This window comes from Bidens hawaiensis, unplaced genomic scaffold, assembly GCF_021521415.1.
Source record: "Bidens hawaiensis isolate Kalapana, Puna unplaced genomic scaffold, B.hawaiensis_p1.1 tig00002525_1, whole genome shotgun sequence".
In the NCBI taxonomy this organism is placed as follows: Eukaryota; Viridiplantae; Streptophyta; class Magnoliopsida; order Asterales; family Asteraceae; genus Bidens; species Bidens hawaiensis.
This window is the reverse complement of record NW_027491138.1, coordinates 356825-372177: the sequence shown is the minus strand read 5'-3', so window position 1 is coordinate 372177 and position 15353 is coordinate 356825. Positions and strand designations below refer to the sequence as shown.

Sequence of the window (15353 nt, the reverse complement as noted above, 5' to 3'; positions counted from 1 at the left end):
TAAACTCTTTTAGGGTTTCTGGCCGTCATGATGCTATCTGGCACAAGTATGGTTTATCTTTAACTATGAATTGGTTAAACCCGTGTCCAAACGTATGTTAATTATACTTTGATTTGATGAGAAATTGATTTTATTATTCGATCCATGTTTTATTTCATTTCGATATTTTGACTGTTCTTCCTCCTGAAATTTCATTGATTCATTTGTTAGTTTAATATTTTTGTGGATTTATTGCCCAATGATGAACTGAATAAAAATTAAAACGTTAAAAGTAGTGAACTGATCCCATAGAGGGATGAATTATATTATCTTCTGAGGGCAAACACGCACGCTATTTGTTTAGTTATCGGTTCTCTCTTTCATTTGTAGCATTCATTTGTTCTTTAATACAAGCAGTCAGTTTATTAACACAGACACAATGCAATCTGGAAATTTAAGATTGATAAAAACAAATGCAAATTGCTCTTCAAGTATGAATTTAGCTTGTAACTTAACAATGAAGCCCGAAAGTTTGTGTACAAAGGGAAAATTTAGTGAAGTGAAGTTCTTTGATAACTTGAGATAAAAAAGTTGGTAACTTACTGGGGTTCAAGGTTGGTAGATGCCGAGTTAGAGTTGTGGGTGCGGTTAAGTTTGGTTTTTAGCCTCATCAAATTAACCAATCAAATTTTGGTTAACTGGTTCAATTTATTTGGTTCATTTATTAGTTTTCAGTTTGGTTATTTATGCTTATAGCCAAAATTTTGGCTAATCTTTTTAATCGGAATTACATGAAATGAATGTAAAATTACATTACATTAAATAGAGGTACAAATTACAAAATATGAAATGGTGTTGTATATTTGAGGTATAAAATCCGGAATTATATTATTAAAATATTAATGGCTTGGTTTAGTTAATTTTGGTTAATGATGTACAAAATATGGTTTTTGGTTAATTTTGGTTTAGTTTTGATGTTGGTTTGGTTAATGGTTTAGTTATTGCTCACCCATAGTTGTAAGATTAGAGTGTCGATGGGAGTTGCAAGCAAATGGTTAGTTATTATTCACCCCTAGTTGTAAGACTACTTTAGAGCCACAAACATATTTGGGAACGGATTTTATAGGCACACCGCCCCATTTGTTAAAACACCGGCCTATACGTCGCGTATAGGTCTATACGCGGTGTATGAATTGGTGTTTCTAGAAAACATCACCAATTTTGTCTTATTATGTTTTTTTTCCTCTTTGTTATTATGATAATTATATATTAATTATTTATTTAATATTTAATATTATTTTGGTGATAGTTAACACACATATATTTCAAAAATCATTATAATATCTGTACAAATAAAAGAAAATACGACAACTAGAACATAAAAATCTACATGAAGTCCTCGATGTTCATGCCCATGCCGTCGTCGTGGCCGTCGAGCCCCCTGAACGCGTCGCCAACGTTGGCGTCGTCCTCTCCCCTGCGCCTCGGCACCGAACCATCCGCAGCATCCACGTTGTCGCCCTGTCCGCGTCTCACGCCAGACGTGCTCGCCACATGGTCAAAACTGGGAGAGGGTGGTGGTGGCACGCTGTAGGGCTGTCCAGACAGCTTCGCTACCCGACTGTTAACAAGCCAGTTGATCTGGCGCGACATCTGCCTCATCCCCAACTCAAGGGCCTGCAACCTGGTGTCGGTGGCGGAACCCAGACGCACCGTGCGATATGTGTGTGGAACGTGCTGCGTCGGCTCTTAACAACAAAACAACATAAATACGTTTAATACGTCTGGACGAATTAAAAGAAACGATAAAACGATAATATATTAAAACGTACCTGAGATGCGCCCGGATCCTCAAGTCCGTCACCACTGTTGTCCAAATCCCCGCCGCCCCTCTCCCACGCGTCGACAGGCTCATGGACAAGCTCCACCTCGGGTGCCGTGACCGGGAGAGGCTCGACTAAAGGCACCAGGACGTAAGGCGCACATACCCCCGCCCCGGCCACCAGTTGGTCATGCGGGCCGTGCCCGGGGAACGAACGCCCAATGTGCATGCCGATGCAACGGAGGTGGTCCAGCTCGCTCGGAGGGGTCGGAGCGATACGCGGGCCGTCCACCAGGGCTCCATGGCCCAGAGATTTCGCAAGCTGGGTGACGTACCCGCCACCCATCAAGGACCCTCGTCCCTGCCTGAACTGGTAGGCAACAAAATAGTCTGCAAACACCCTAGCGAGGTTGCAGTGCGTGTGAGTCAGTAGACACCTAAAAAAACAGGTCGCGCAGGCTGCAGTGCTGCTTGCGACCCGCGACGGACCCGCGCCCTGGTTGCGACCCGCGATGGACATCGCAATCAGCCTGTGAAGGTACATGTGTAATATAAGATAATATAATTTATAAACAATAATAATAATAATAATAATAATAATAATAATAATATAACGTTATATTGTGTTATAATATAATATAATATAATATAATATAATTTTATATTATATTATATTATATACTAAACAATACAATACATTTTAAGAACGTACCTGTGCAGCGGGTCCCTAATAGCCGAGACCTTGGACTTGGTGTCCAAGGGCCTATCCCGAAGTCGTGATCGCTGATGGCCCGCCACCATACCCGCAGGTCGTCCTCCGGCATCTGGTGGATGCTCTCCGTGTATATCGGGCTGTGTACCTCTTGCGCGGTGTATAAGCCCAGAGCAACCGTGAACTCCTCCATTGAGAGATGGATGTCCTGCCCGAACATGCGGAAGTAAACCTCCGACTGTGTCGTATCGGCGCCTGGCACCCTCATCTGAATCTCTGGCGTACCAGACGCGCGGGGCCTGCAATAATATAATATAATATAATTTAATATAGTAAAATTGAATTTAATTTAATATTATATAACATACTATTGTATAATATAATATAATATAATAAATATATTAAAAACATAACAACGTGGAGTAAACTTACGTAACGCGCTATAAATCTCTAGTGTCAGCTCCCGGTGGGCTAATAGTGGCATACTGAAGCATCGGCTCTAGGGCGTATCCTGTCCGATGTACTCAGCCACCCGCTGGTGAGCGTCACATGACTCCAAAAACGACCAGGAAAAAATCGTGCTGGGAAACGGGTGCATCTAGCGTAGGCGAATGTATCGTGTGTGGGCGTCCGAACCCTCAGCGAACTGCAGATGAGGGTAGGTGACCAACACGTTGTCACCCACTAGGGGTCCGCGGCCCCGCCCGCGGCCCCGGCCCTGTCCACTGACCCGGCCCCGCCCCATCTGCTGCTCGTGCTCCTGCTCGAGCTCCGCCTCAATCTCGTCGTCCCCAAACTATAATAATAACAAATAATAATAATAATTATAACAATAACAATTACAATAATAACAATAATAATAATAACAACAATAATAATAACAATAATAATAATATTAATAAATAAATAATAACAATAATAAATAATTAAAAAATTAAAAAAAATTTATATCAGATGCGGCATATAGGGCTATACGTCACCGCTGATAGGCCCAGCAAACCGACGGCCGGACTCCAGCCATATTACGACCGGACTCCGGTCGACGGTTTTATCCATTCACAAAACAACATCATCATCATCATCTAAACATAACCATCATCATCAACATAACATTAAAAAATTACCTCCATGTCGTGTCGGTGTCGGGTCAAATCTCCTCGGCTCGTGTCGTAATCCGGTCGGTGTCGGTCCAATGTAGACTCGTGTCTGGATGCTCGGATGCTCTGTTGCTCGGGCGGGAGTTTGAAATTTGAAATAATAAAGTGGCAGTTGAGCAGCCAGGATCCATATAAGGGGCATAAATACGTTGCGTATAGGTCTATACGCGACGTATTCTGCCTATTTTTTTATTTATTATTATTATTTGTTTGTTATTTATTTATTAGTATTTATTATTAATTATTTATTATTATTAGTAGTAGTAGTATTTAGTATTATTATTAGTTACTAATATTATTATTTATTATTTATTATATTATTAGTATTTAGTATTATTATTATTTATTATATTATTAGTTATTAACATTATTATTATTTCTTTATTTATTATTATTATTATTATTTATGTATGTATATGTGTGTGTGTCTATATAAATCCATTGATACATTTTTTTCTATACGGTGTCTAGCTCTACGTTAAAGGGTTCCTTTCGCCATCCTGTGCGTATCTGTTTGTACTCCTCCATACGTTGTCCGTACAGTGTTTTCCATTCGAGGGTTGTCGGTAAGGCGCTTATTTCCCAATTAAGGTTCGGCGTAGGCATTGAGAAATCTCCTATCAGTTTGATATATATCCAATGATCACTTCCCCAGTTAGCGATGCCTATAACCATTGGATCCGGAATCAAGTCAAGACCGATTCTCAATGGGAAGTAAGATTCGATCTGATTACCATCTAGGTTAACTAACACACACCCGTATGTCTGAGCAGCCACGTGCCCGTGACCGGGTACGCTGAACCAACGACTCGGCGGCGCCGGTTTGACCGTGTTGGAGTACGGAATGCTGGAATGAACCCAGCCGTACAATCTTTCATCCTCTTTGCTGAACATTGCCCTCCACCACCCTTCGTTCGTTTCCAGCTCGTTCTGCATTGCCTGCCTAATATCCGGCGAGTGTTTCTCATATATCCCCAAGTAGACCCAGAGCGTGAGTCGACACCCTGTTTATTTAACTTCTTCAACCAGACGTGCTGTCGATGTCCTTCCATGACCTTGGAACGGGAGTCGTGAAAAGATTTACCGATCTTTTTCATCTGCGAGTCGACCAATTTAAGGATGTGCCTGGCAATTGTGTCGAGCGAGTTGTTACTTCCATTGAGGTACCTTTTCAGATTTGCGTGCTGGCTCTCAACTCGGTTCGTCGTAGTTTCGCCGTAGTTTCGGCGTTCGTCGATCCAGCATGCTACAAACTTGTGTCTGTATGGATCCAACCAGCTGTTGCGAATGTATTGCCAGACCTCTGAAAGATAAAGGGAAACGTTATTAAGATGTATGTTTAGGCTATTAAAAACTGTCATCCGGTTCGAAGAACTCGCCTGCTCTATCGTCCTGTATCAAATGACGCTCCATGTTGATGCGACGGTTGTCGTACTCCTATATCGTCGGAGACTGATACAGGACCTTCCACCAGTACGCAAAGTCCGTCCCCGTATCCATTGTAACAACTCGGGTTTTCCACGTACGAGTCTTTATCTATTGCCCGACCCGTTTTATGATCGGGAAATTTTTACACTATAAAGGTATCACGTTTATCAAGGAATTACTATACAAATTATATTTATTTATATTACTTATTTAAAATATATTTAACTTTCAAAAGTGTACGTTTTTTTATCCAAATATAAACTTTAATCCACCATTGTTCCCGTCTCAAATCTCAAAGGGCTAAAATGTAATTTTCATATATTCTTTTATAACCCATTTTAACCAAATCCAAAATCCATGAACCGTTAACCCGTTTAACCCAAACCATGAACCCGTTTAGTTTACTTGAGCCTAAATTAACGAACTAAGTTAGGAATTGGATTGTGTTTATGATTTCTCATACTATTTACGGCCTAATCATAATCATTAATTAAGAATCAAGATCTTATATGATCCGTATTGTTACATCTAACCAAACCGTCATACCCTAAACTGATTATATAACCTAGGGGTGATAAGAATTCAATTAATCTCATCTGTACCTCCTCTATAGCCCAGCGACCAAAAGCCCTAACCCTAATTACATTTATTTTGGCCGTAACCTGCTGTTCGAAGTCCATTCTTGCCGACGCGACGGGGTTAGTTGTTCTCCTTGGTTTCGTGATCATTCCAGGTAATTAAAACGTGCATTCTGCTCGTTAATCAACAGTGAACAAAAACGCTAACGTTAATCGAACGAACATTAAACGGATTTGGTTGATTGATTGATCTAAGGTTCTTAATCAAGAATTTATTTATTCGTTTATGTATATAGTTGTCTGGGTTCATGTTGTTAACAACTGACACCAACAGCGCAGCTGGTGTGTGTGTTCATTACAAGCTTACCGGCCATCAGGAGCGAGTCCCGGCCGGCCCTTTTTTTGGTGTTTTTATTTTTTTTAGATTATTTTAACTTATTTTTAATGACTTATACCATATTATAATTAATATTACATGTCAAATAAACAATATTTTAATAAAACCGACATCATAAGTTAACGTTTCGTGTCCATTAATCTCGTTACAAGTGTTCGTATGTATATGTGTGTATATATATATATCTTATTAATAATAATTAATCCTTATTATTTTATTAAAAACCGACACTAATGTCGATGTTTTCGTTGTAAAAACGTCTTTATAAATTCGCTCATATTTATTAAATATATATTATATATGTATAGGTATATATATGTATGTATATATGTATGAATTATTTATTTTAAACAAAATCCTAATAAATGTATTAACGTATTTAAAAGTGTTAATTATATTTTCACCATCGAATTTTGTTAAAGATTCTAAAATATAAATTTTATGTTAATTATATATTTAAAACGTTATATCATTATATATCTCAACTCATATTTATTTAAACTAATTATTCGTAGATTCGATTATATAATAAGACAATGATTTCTATAATTAAGTAATAACTAATAACATTGTTTTTACAATAACAATAATTCGTAGTGATCAATCATTCAATCCATACTGTACCAATTGTAACTCAAGTCACATCGAAGTCTTAAATTCGTATACATATTATTCACTTATCCTATTATTTAATTAGGATTCTTGTCGGTAATTCTCGAGGAGTGTGATTATCGTTTCTTGACGTATTAATTCCCGTTTGGCTTATTCGACTAGGTGAGGTTGATCATTCCCCTTTTTATACACTATTTTCAAATGTTTTGGGGACATATGCGTACTTACTCATATTTTCTATTCTATATATATACTTAAAATCGCAAACATAATTATTGTGTGAATATCAGTTTAATGCAATTTGCTAATTGCCACATGTTTAATTGTTTACTTGATAACGTTTCGGAGAGGTCCAACATATCCCCTTGTAGAGGGTTCTCATTAGTATGGTCATACGACCGTCTTAGTAACCGGAGCCCGATTCGCTTGGCGAAGGTAAACCGACAATTTCGTCATTGTAATCAATGCCCGATTCGCTTGGCAACGATTCATTGGCACATGAATATACTTGATTTTGGTTTGTTAATGTCTGATTGATTATTACCACATAGATTGGCTTGCGCATTTAACACTTATCATTTATTATATAATTATTTGTTGTTTCAAAATTGGTGATCATCTCACTCAACATGTGTTGTTGATCAAACTCCATTTTCTACGCATATGCAGGTTGATTGAAGATTGAAGTTTGGACATTTAGAAAGACCTTAGGATTTTAATGAAGACAAACTTGATTTTAAATGGTTGTATCTATTTATTTGAATTGTATCGTTGTATTTGATTATTGTGTGTGTTATTTGAACAAAATAATTAATTAGAGATTGTCATTTATATTTATGATAGTATCTTCGAGCTGTGAGCAATCGGATCACGCCCCGGCATTTCCGCCTTAGGTTGGGGTGTGAATCCGTGCTATATAGGCCCTTAAATTTTCTCCTTATATTCTCGGATATGTGCCACATGCATAAATTTTTGGTGGCATTAGGGAAGACCGCATCGCAGGCGTTCATGAGGGCGTGGTCCGCGTCAGTCAGGATCACGCGTGGCTTCATGCAGTTATCGAGCATTTGTTTAAGTTTCTCCAGAGCTCAGGTGAAGTTCCTATGCCGTTCTCTGATAACAAACGCGGTGGCGATACAAAACGACTTTGATGTCGACGTCACACTGATAAACTGAACCAACGGCCAGTCATACATGTTGGTGTTGTACGTCGTGTCAATCATCAACACCTCGGGGAACGCACGCCACATCTTATGCGACTTATTATGACAGAAGAAAATTTCCTCCGTCCTGTCGTCGGTATCACTCTCCCGGGTATAGAACGTGAAACCGTTGCCAGCGAGAAAGTTTTCCAGCGCCTGCATTGGATGAAATAAAAGTTTAGTAAATATTACAAGCATGGCAAGTACACATTAAAACTACAAATGTTTTGAACTACCTTCATAGGGGTGTCGCCTAGTAGCCCATCCCTCCTAATCTTGGCGGTGTGGTTGTATATATCTTTTATTACAGGTTGCACACCGGGAAACTTTTCGCGGAGGGCTGCTTCGATTTGTTGCGGCTTAACGCCGGTCCTGTGTAAACCAACCATGTCCAGCTGGTCGCTGTTCATTTTTCTAAAAGACGCACACCCCTCCTCGAATTCAACGGGATCGTGGTTGTGAGTCTAGTTTACCACTTGAACCCTCCAACAGGCACCCCTCGAGTCGTACCTGCCTAGGATCTTAAACGGATAACATTTTTTTATGCTGCCGGTACGTCTTATCGTCGCCTTTATTTTGGGTTCGCCCCCACGATTGCATGCAAGGTCCACAGCGATTATCTTTGACCGCTGGACCACAACAACAAACCCATGCTCCCGTCCTCTAATTTTTACCCATTTCTCCAGCTCCTCGCGGCTCTCAAAAAATCTGAAACAGTTTTACGCTATTTATTCGGCCGTTTATTAAATAACATACAAATAAATAATATTAACTTAAACAAAACACACGGTGTCTTACAGCATCTGTTTTATACGAAACCTTCACTTCGCGTATGTAGTCGTCATCGTACTCATCTTCGTTATTTGGGTTTGGCCCGGCATGAACGTTTCGCCCATGGTGCGATGAAGACTCGGTTCCATAAAAAGGATCATTTGCTACCGGTGGCTGGTACAATGACGAAGCCTGACCTCCATAATCCGACCAGGCGACAGGTGATGGGTTCGCCTGTTGAATACCGTAATCCGACACGAAGTACTCCTACAATACATAAATTAGAAATTCAAACAACAGTGCTAGTGATAATAATAAATAATAATAACAGCTATAACGAAACCTGGTTCAAGTTTTGCAAGCCCGGCGAGCCAGTGTTACCATAAAACTGTTCGGGCTGACAATAAGGTTGTTGGGGCTGGGTATCATACCCGACATACTCCTGAAAAAACGTAATGTAGCATGTGTTAGTAAAAAAAAACTACCAAATTCATACTAAATAAATATATAACGAAACCTGGTTCAAGTCGGGTAACCACGACGTGCCAGGCTGATCGTTGGCGGCGTAACCCGGCTCCTCATTCGGAAATAAATGGTTAAACCAAGACATTTTGGGTATATATAGTACAAATGTTGTGTTGTTTTTTGGTTGAATGTCGAGAAATAACGCATGCATTTATAATAGAGAAAGGAAAGGAGGGGAAGGGAGGGGGAGCCGGGCTCCAATAATTCAGCAAAAGCAATACGCTGCGTTTAGATCTATACGCGGTGTATAAGGTACGAGTTGACAACCTAGCCCAGTTTTTGCAGGGCAGGTTGTAATCACACTAATACGCCGCGTATAGGTCTATACGCGCGTATAGGTCTATACGCGCGTATTAGGGGCTTTTCTAGAAAAACCCACCATTTTGTCTTATTATGTTTATTGTTTTTTTTCTTTTCTTTTTCTTTTTGTTATTTATTGTTATTTATAATTATTTTTATTAATATTATTTTATTTATGAATAACATATTACCATTCGGAATTCGGCAAAGGGCGCTTTGTAGCAGGAATTATCTGGGAAAATTGACATTGCGAGGCGACCTTCCAATTTATTGGCTGATGCCGTTATGGACAACTTGATAAGTTACAGCGACTACCTTGGGAAAAACTAACAGTGTCAAACGAACCCTTTCTTGGATGCTTTCGGTATCGGCATTTCAAATCCGGCTCTTCGATGTCTTCAAACTCCAGCTGTCTTGACCTTCGGCCACCACTGACAACCGCAGTTGTGTTGACTCAAACACATATCAGTCGTCACTAAGCTTAGGCATAGGCTTGTTATTACTTTAATGTTTAGTTGTGGGTTTTGTAAGTTGATCATCTTACGTATGCTAAAAGATTTATCGGCTTATATAAACACAGACATATATATAGTAGACATGCGATATAAGAATTCATTGCTCCGACATGACCAGCACCTGATCGAGATATTGGTTTGATGAGTTTGAATCTCTCGGATCCGCGGTATCCGCTAACGACAGCGATAACCGGAGCCCATACTTTGGACAAAGAAGTGGAAATTAGGTCATTGGTCCAACATAACGAGCAACGGATTGAGATATTATCCCGGACTTACGTGAACCGGTTTACACGTATGATGACGTTGATTTAGGTTCGGTGTTGACGCTGGCATTAACACGTTTGCTTACAGCTTTCGTTATGATACACAATGAAGGCACAAACTCAAACAACAATCCATACAATAGCATTGTTGTTGTATGGATTGTTGTTTGAGTTTGTGCTTTCATTGTGTATTATGCCGGAGGTAACGAAAGCTTTAAGCAAACGTGTTAATATCATTGTCAACACTAAACCTAAACCCACGCTAGCATACGTGCCAACCTGTTCAGGTAAGTCCTAACTAATATCTCAATCCGTTGCTCGTTATGTTGGAGCAATGACCGAATTCCACTTCTCTGTCCAAAGTATGGGCTCCGGTTATCGCTGTCGTTAGCGGATACCGCAGATCCGAGATATTCAAACTCATCAAACTAATATCTCGATCTGGTGCTGGTTATGTCCGAGCAATGAATTCTTATACCGCACATCTACTATATATATGTATGTGTATATATACGTCGATAATTCTTTTAGCATACGCGACATGATCAACTTACAATACCCACAACTAAACATTAAAGCAATAAAAAGCCTAGGCTTAAGCTTAGTGACGACTGATATGTGTTTGAGTCAACACAACTGCGGTTGTCAGTGTTGACCGAAGGTCAAGACAGTTGGAGTTCGAAGAAATCAAAGAACCAGATTTGAGATGTCGATAACGAAAGCAGGCAAGAAATTGAAAGTTCGTTTGGAAATGCTAGTTTTCCCAAGTAAGCCCCTACAACTAATTTCAAGATGTCGATAACGAAACCAACCAATAAATTGAAAGTTTGTTTCGCACTGTCAATTTTCCCAAATAAGCCATGCAACTGAACAACCGTTGTCGAATTTCAAATAATAATATATTATTGATAAGTAAATAATATTAATAATAATAATAAACATAAATAACACTAATAATAACAATAGAAAAGAAAAGAAAGAAAAAAAAAGAAAAAAAAACCATAACAAGACAAAACTGGTGGACTTTTCTAGAAAACCCAACACCCACCCAACATAACCCACACCCGTTTGATATAATATAATATAACCTAAATAATATAATATGATATAATATAACATAATAAAATATAATATAATAATAACATATTTTTATGTTATGATATTATATTATATTCTACATTACACTATAAGAATGTACCTCCGAACGTTTTGCGCCGACGCCTGACACCTGCATTTGAATCTTTGGCGTACATCGTACATAAGGTACCTAATAATAAGAATATTTTAATACTAATAATAATATAAAAATTATTATTTTAATAATAACAATTATATGTCTAGAATAATACTATTTTAATAATCATAATAATAATATTTTAATAAATACAATAATAATATTTTATTTTATTAACAATAAAATTTTAATACCAATAACATTTTAATAACAATATTAATATTTTTATAGAAATAATGCAATTAAAAATTAAACAATAACGGTAACAGTACGAGAAACCTAGTTTAAGCGGCCCGACGAACTAGCGTTACCGTAAAACATATACTGTACGTGGTGTCTATATAGTAAGTACACATTGTGTAATATAACAGTCGGTGGCTAAAAATATAGTTTACTTTTTCAAAAGTCACATAACAAAACTAAACCAGTCACCAAATATCTATCCTAACATGTACAACTACGTCTTAAAATGTACTAAATAAAGATAAAAGGAAACCTGGTTTAAGTCCGAATGACCGTTAGTGGCGTACCCCGGCTCCTCCTCGTCTGACTCCGGAAATAAATGGTTGTTGTTGTTGGTTGAATGGAGAGGTTGAGGGTGAGGGTGAGGTAGAAAAAAAGAGAAAAAGAAAAAAAAAAGGATGGATAAGGAGGGGAGGGAGCCGGGCTCCAATAATATACAAACACAATACGTCGCGTATAGACCTATATGTGGCGTATAGGGTACGATACGACAAGCCTATGACTGTCGTTCAGGGTAGATGTCAGATCGTACACTATACGCCGCGTATAGGTCTATACGCGGCGTATTAAGGGGTGTCAAGGTGTCCCTAGCATGACCCATTTGGAAATCTATAGATAAGTATGTGCATGGTGTGGTCTTGTTGTAGGTGGAAAAGAGGCACTGTTGGAGTTGGTGGGGCACTTGAGAACGCCATCGGAGTTGGTGGGGCACTTGAGAACGCCATCGCAGTCGTAAAGCAATGGGAAGGAAGGAATGGTTGTCTATTATTTATGCCACTTGCTGGGTGTCATCGAAGGAACGAACAAGACAGTGTTCAATTTGGTCAAAAATTCTATCCAAATGGAAATTTTTAGTTTGGGTAATTAGTCTTTTTGGTGTAGTCTTGTTTCCATGTGCAAGTTTGATGTACTTCTGGTGTTGGTCTTCGCTGCTTGCTATTTCAGGTTCAAAATATCAACATTTATGTTATGTGGTTATTAATACCATTTTGTATCTTCTAAGGGTTATTTAGTTTATCACTATGTTTATATTCAATATATGATGACAGTTTTTGATCGGTAAATATTTCATTTTCATTTGTGGCATAGTACTAGTAAAACCTGGGATCTTTAGTAGCGATCCAAGTTTGATCCACATTTGTGTGGCACTTTCGGTAGATATTGATAATGAAGAATTTGAGTCAAAGCTTGTGAGATTGTTAGTTCTTGTGGTGGCACAACGAATGCTAAATGATATACGTGGGTATGGTTTCCCAGGAAACGCCTGATCCATTAAAACAAACTCTGAGCCAGTGTTTGGCTAGAGTGGGGCAATGTGGCTCTTCAAAATTGGGGAGTAAGGTGGCCTAACACATAAAGAAAGTTGTCGTTCAAAAAATATATATTCATTCCCAAGTGAAATCATCAAAGATACCTATTTTTACTCTTCATCAATTCCATTCTTCGATTCAAAACCATCTTCAAACCATGGCTCTCCAGCATCTTTGATCCATCATTCACCACAACCGACTTCATTTGTGCCATTGCTGCCTACCGTCGCACCTTATTCATTTTTGTTTACGAGAAATCCACTCGCAAAATGATACCTCCTTTCCACAACCGATGATAGCGTACCCGCCACTCATTTCATGACAACTTACGAGACTTATTATACTAGAGCCACATAAGCTGAATATTTGAATGGGTTAGTATGTTTTACCTGCACTGAACATTTTTATCGTTACAAGTGCTTTTGTTCTTAACCCCTACAAGATTTTCAAACCCCTTGATCTGGACTCTTTGACAAATTACAAGATGCATATGAACATTTTGGGTTCGATGAGTATAGTGTAACACCCTAGGCAAATCCCACATTGGCCGTGGACAAGAGAGATCCTTGGTTCATAAATAAATGTCCTGCCTCTTAAATTACCAACGCGTTTTGGGCTTAACGGTAGTGGACGAGAGGAGAGCTCCACAGTTAAGCGTGCTCAGGTGGGAGTAGTAGCAGGATGGGTGACCTCCTGGGAAGTCTTCACCTGGGCAACCAAAAACAAATCCGTGATCTCTTCGTGGGTAAAGCGGACAATATTGGTGGTGCGAGGGGCCGGATGTTACAAGTGGTATCAAAACCACTCTTGTGCTATTCGGGATGGAGGGGCGAACCTCATCAGAGATGGTGACTCCCCGGAGCCGTGATCTCTTCGTGGGCAAAGCGGACAATATTGGTGGTGCGAGGGGCCGGATGTTACAAGTGGTATCAAAACCACTCTTGTGCTATTCGGGATGGAGGGGCAAACCTCATCAGAGATGGTGGCTCCCCGGAGGTGTCGCGAGGTACACCTTAGGCGAATCCCACATCTTGGATTAGATGGTGGGGCAAACCTCATCGAGGACGATGAGTCCAAAAGGGGGGGTGTTTGTAATACCCTAGGCAAATCCCACATTGGTAGTGGACAAGAGAGATCATTGGTTCATAAGTAAATGTCATGCCTCTTAAATTACCAACGCGTTTTGGGCTTAACGGTAATGGACGAGAGGAGAGCTCCACAGTTAAGCGTGCTCAGGTGGGAGTAGCAGCAGGATGTGTGACCTACTGGGAAGTCTTCACCTGCGCAACCAAAAACAAATCCGTGAGCTCTTTGTGGGCAAAGCGGACAATATTGGTGGTGCAATGGGCCGGATGTTACATATAGAAATAAACATAAGATTTTGATGATTAGGAAACTTGTTATGCCTGTTATAGTTGATATTTTGATATTATGTATGTCAAGTTTTTCATGGTGAATGATCCATGTGGAGCCTCTTATAGTTGATATTTTGATATTATGTATGTCAAGTTTTTCATGGTGAATGATCCATGTGGAGCCTCTTATTGGTTTTGGTTGTGATGATTTGTTATTCGGCTACAATAGTAGTATTTGTGTCAATAGTGTTGTGCATATAATGCTTCTAAGCTCGTTTGATATCTTAACATTTGGCTTAAGAACATATAAGTTTTCAATAACTATGAGTACTCTAATTGTTGTGTCATACGAATGCTCCCGAAGCGGTAACACACCTCACTTCATAAATATCAATGGTTGTATAGGAGTTGTTTGTTATGAACGCATAGTGGAAAGAAATGAATTGCGTATTTGGATATTAGAAGACTACGAGCACCGTGTCCGGGTAAGAAAAATCATTACATTCCTCTAGTCTGGGGTTGAATTAGATAGCACTAGCTCGTTTCCTTTCCTATTAGATGTTAATATGTACGAGATTATCTTCTATCCTCAATATAAGATGAGGCCTTCTTCGCCTGGAGTCTTGGAATGCTATGAGTGTGCCTATGCACAACAAGAGGACTAGATGTTTACAATTCACGATTGGTCATCAATTTGTGTGCTAGAAAAATGTGAAGTTGAATCAGATCAAGTGTTATGTTGAAGGCATGTTGCCTTTATAAAAGAACATAACAAGACTTGATGACTTAGTGGAAGGGCATCCAAGAGAAATGATCCAATAGTTGGTTCATGCTAGGGCAATTATGCATATTACTTTGCAATTCAGGAGTTTCTTTTGTTAATTAGAGTTTTACCGCCCCTTCGAATATTTTGTTTCTGCATTCACATACATTTTAATAAAATTTTC

General features: G+C 39.0%; 1 non-coding gene across 1 annotated transcript; it reads left to right on the top strand.

The window, feature by feature from the left end:
• Window positions 1–231: 231 nt before the first annotated feature.
• LOC143620129 (small nucleolar RNA R21) lies at window positions 232–322 on the top strand. Its single transcript, XR_013151296.1, has one exon. It is a non-coding gene; the product is annotated as a small nucleolar RNA R21 (small nucleolar RNA).
• The last annotated feature ends 15031 nt before the right edge of the window (window positions 323–15353 follow it).